Genomic DNA, 4,615 nt, shown 5'->3' with positions numbered 1-4,615 from the left:
CTATACAATATAAACATCTGAAGACATGCACTCATGTTAGATTTGACACTAAAAGCAAAGGGAAAGCATAATCGTTGGACGGGCTCCTAAAGCCTCATGGCTCCATGCATCCCAATATTTTTAATGTTGGCAAATTACAAATTATCTACAGAACATAATGTTGATTTTTTTTTTTTCATAAAACATTTCTAATACTTCATTTCTTTTTTTGTGAAAAAAGCACTTTGAAGAACTTGTAAGTACAGAGAGAGAGAAATGTGAAGCTTATATATTCATAAAAAGTTACACTAACATTAATCCAATAACAGTCATTTTAGAGTTATATGGTTTATAGCTTTATGTTGCCGTGCCAGTATAAAATTATAACATTTAATATAACAATACAATTTTTGCAGTACATATGTGAATTGTGAACAGTATGCAAATTTTGTATGTTTGGAATACATGGATGAATTAATATACGTATTTGCCAAAATTTATATTATACAATAGAGCAAACTGCGAACAATAACTGTCTCAAAATACAGTATATCATAATATAGGCCAAGTTTATTATTTTTTTCAATTCTCATTCGACTGCCATTTTTTTCTACACAAATTTGTGCTAAATGCAAAATTGCATTAAATGCAAAATAGCAACATTTAATTTCCAAGATATAAATTAAAACCCAATCCAATCTCATGAGAAAAGGTAACTGTTTTACGAGTTGCCAATTTCATATGAATTCGTACAATTGCATGTATTATTTTTAATTAAAAATAAATGTATGAATTAGATTGTGTGAAAGTATTCAAATTCCCCACCAATTTACTAAAACATAAACTAGCTGCGAATTTGCCGTCAATTTACCAAAACGTAAAATAGTTATGAATCGAATCAAACAGTCATTAAATCAAGTGTGTTGGGACATCACATGCTAAATTAAAAATGCAACGTGATAAAGTAATGTGACAACTTATTATAGCGCACTACTGATTGAAAAATTTGTTGCAGTATGGGTACTTTTTTTTTTTACAAAAAGTTTGAACCACAATGCACTTAGTTAAATAAAATCAGGATTTGCCCCATTGACTTTTAAGTGTAAATTTCGCACTGTAACCCAAATTGTTATAAAAAAAAAGGCGAAAAAATAGTAAATTAATTTTGTTGTAATCAACCTTGTGCCATAAATGCTGTTTATTGAGCTTAAAGGGATAGTCCACCCAAAAATGAAAATTCTGTCATTATAATTACACACCCTCATGTCGTTCCAAACCCGTAAGACCTTCGTTCATCTTCAGAACAGAACTTCCAACAGTTTTCTGACTCTGCATAGACGGCAATGTAACCGACACATTAAAGACCCAGAAAGGTAGTAAGGACATCGTTAAAATAGTCCAAGTGACATCAGTGGTTCAATATTAATTTCAAAGATGAACGGAGGTCTTACGGGTTTGGAACGAGATGAGGGTGAGTAATTAATGGCAGAATTTTCATTTTTAGGGTGAACTAACACTTTAGCTTCTACTGAACCCAGAATGTTCCTTCAATTTGTTGACATTCAACACCTTCCGCACCACAAACTTTAATGTGGGAAAGCCAAACTGCATGTAATGGCCTCTGGCTCAGCCAAGCAAGACCAGACAGTGACGAACACACAAAGTAGCGCAACAATGCGTGGAGGTAAACAATCTGAGCCGGTCTGCGTTTTCTTCAAGCGCACATGCAGCACAAACACTCTCTTCTCCCGGTTCTGGATCAGTGGAGGCTGACATACCGCTAGGATAAACAGGAATGGAATCCATGAGACAGCTTAAAGCCTGGCTTTCTGGAATGAGGGCAGGGGTTGTAAAGCTGTCTTACTCATAGGTGTCTTCTTACCTTCAGGCCGAGTGGAGAGGAGGGAAAAACCACACGCTGACCCGCTCCCTGCATTCCTGAAGGATCTAAATGACATTTTATGAGGAACGCACAGGCCCAAAGATCATCAAGAGTTTATGGCCAACAATAAACAACAATAAAGCAAAGCCAAGCTACGGAAGCCCGCGACACACGTCCTGTCTCGAAAGATTAGGGCTTTGCCCTTTTAAACCCACTCTCTGGCTTTTCCTCTCAACATCTCTTAGTAGCTTTTATGACTTAAGCTCTGGATTAATGCCGGTGAACGGTGGTCGTTTCACACTCCATTGGTGCTATAAATCAAACAGCTCAAATTCTGATCATACAAGTCTCCTTAAAAACAGTTATTTTAGGATGATCTTAATTTGACATCAATGTGTGTTCTTGTTAACGATGTGCTAGTACTCTCTAGCGACTGAATTTGCAATAAAAAAATATACTTTTTTTCTTTCTTTGATTTATAAACCAGGATAGCATAGAGGTGGGCTTTTTAAGATTTTTACTTGCAACCATATATCAACCCCTCAGATCACCTTAAGGCTGGAATACGTTACTTTTGGCCAGATTTTTGCAGCAATTTACAGTCTGGAGAAGTTGACGCTAGTTGCCTAAAGTCAGAACCAGTCTGCAGATTTGAGTTGACAGTCTTCACAGAAATTCGCATCTGAACACACACTTATATTTGGGCCTTTAGTACCACCCGGCGAGGAGATGACAGTACTCACCGAGCAGAACTAGGCCTGCTCTACAAGCCAAAGAACGGGTCAGGAACAACAGACCTCTGGTGCTGAGGAACCATGGCAGTGATATATGCTCAAACCAACACAGTGTGACTGTAGATCAAATGCCAGAATAAACACCTGCGGAGACAAGATGGGGGGTTTACACTGAAACCCAATCTATGAGTGAATTAGACAAATGAGACATTGCTTTGTGTATTTGTTGATGTACATCATACTGAGCATGTTAAGAAAGACCTGCTGAGCTTCAATCAATCACACCATTTGACAAAACGTACAGTTACCCCACAAAAAATTAACATTCTAATTTATTGTTTCAAACCTATATGACTTTATTTGGTCTATGGAACAGTAAAGAGAATAGAAAGTCACTCTCATTGTATGGACGAAAACATTTCAACATTTTATCAAATGTCTTACTTTGTGTTGCACAAAATGAAGAAGTCATACATGTTTGGAACATGTTTTGGGTGAACTATCTCTTTAAAGTTTGAGTACTGTAGACTCAAGGTTTAAATTAATCATTTTATTACATTACATTATTGTTAACTTGCTACTTTATCATTTAACTTGTAAAGCAGTTAGCTACTTTCTCTTTAGAGTAGCAAGCTAATGTCTCTTTAGAATACTTGGTAGCTTAGCTAGCTAATATTTTTGAGTAGCTTGCGAAAAACTGCATATCTAAGTAAATTTGATAAAGACTGACTTTAAAATGTCACAGAATCTTTAACTTAAATTTACAGTTAAATACCGTAATTTAATTAACTGATATAATGTTAATATACCAACCTATTGAAGTACTGAAATCTGTTTTGTACCTTTGAAATACTCTGATAACCACCAAATGCAGATGGTGATGAGAGTCACATGATGAACCAAAGCCCATCACAAGCAGCTTTTAAATAATAACATATATAGAAGGTGCACAGTGTCATTCACACAAGCACTAAACACCATCATGGTGAGACTCATTAAACTGAAATATGCAATAAACATTAATTTAACAATATTAGATGTAACATACAACCCTAATAAATATAACTAATAAGAAAAAACGAAGAAGAAATTAAAAGAAAAAACAACAAATTCAAACAAAATTTGAAATGCAACGCAGGGAATACTGGGAACGTCAGTTTACGATTTTCCCTGTAAATTTTACAGGAACTTACCGTTATCCATTTAACAGGTTTTTACTGTAATATTTTCACAGTTTTTTACCGTTAAAATCACGGTCATTTTTTTACAGTGTAGCTTAGCTAATGTTTCTGTAGAGTAGTTTATACCTTAGCTAGCTAATATTTTGGAGTATCTTGCCAAAAGCTGTAGATATCTAAGTATATTTTATAAAGACTGACTTCAGTATGACAGCTTGACTGTTGCTGGAATGTCTTCAGTTTTGTTTATTTTCTTAGTGTTAAACACTTGTAATGACTGGCTGTTTCACAGATAGCAGCCCAGAAATCAGAAAGACTTTTACATAATTGAGATTTAATAGACAAATTGCTGCAGAGTTGACGAAGCACTCGGGGTTATTATTTAACCAGCTGTGAAAATATGACTCAGGTTTCACTGAGAGGAGGAAAAATATTCATTACATATTCACACTAGCTGCCAAAAAGATCCAACTCAACTCTGTGTTTTATTACACAAACTTGATTGGTAAGACATTGACGTGCTAAGCAGTGATATTCTGGTAACATTTTACAGCTAACGTTAATTTACCACAGGTATTTTTCCTACTACTGTTTGGCTCAATTGTGCTAACGGCTAATGCTAATCCAAGCAGAATGTGCTAGGATTGACAATTACATTACTTCCTCTCAACTATTTGCTATCCTCTTTTGTTTATGAATTGTCCTGTTATATCTTCACCCTATTGTCAGATATCTACATGTACATTTTCACATAAATAGCTCCATTATGTTCTCCAGCCGCCTACTGCACAACAAATCCAAGACAAGCACAGGAGTTGCTGAAAGGTTGAAGTCTCTGGCAA

At 35.4% G+C, this 4,615-nt stretch overlaps 1 long non-coding RNA gene across 2 annotated transcripts; it reads right to left on the bottom strand.

Moving 5' to 3' along the window:
• Window positions 1-348: 348 nt before the first annotated feature.
• Window positions 349-3,511, bottom strand: LOC131530941 (uncharacterized). 2 transcript variants are annotated; one of them, XR_009268551.1, is made up of 4 exons: window positions 3,409-3,511; window positions 2,605-2,739; window positions 1,862-1,926; window positions 349-1,759 (listed from the first exon to the last, which is right to left on the bottom strand). It is a non-coding gene; the product is annotated as an uncharacterized LOC131530941 (long non-coding RNA). The 2 variants fall into 2 exon arrangements; XR_009268552.1 differs by having other exon boundaries at window positions 3,438-3,500.
• Window positions 3,512-4,615: the final 1,104 nt, after the last annotated feature.

The sequence above is a fragment of the Onychostoma macrolepis genome, chromosome 22, assembly GCF_012432095.1.
Source record: "Onychostoma macrolepis isolate SWU-2019 chromosome 22, ASM1243209v1, whole genome shotgun sequence".
In the NCBI taxonomy this organism is placed as follows: domain Eukaryota; kingdom Metazoa; phylum Chordata; class Actinopteri; order Cypriniformes; family Cyprinidae; genus Onychostoma; species Onychostoma macrolepis.
The sequence above is the reverse complement of the archived record's forward strand: the minus strand, read 5'-3'. Positions and strand labels throughout refer to the sequence as shown.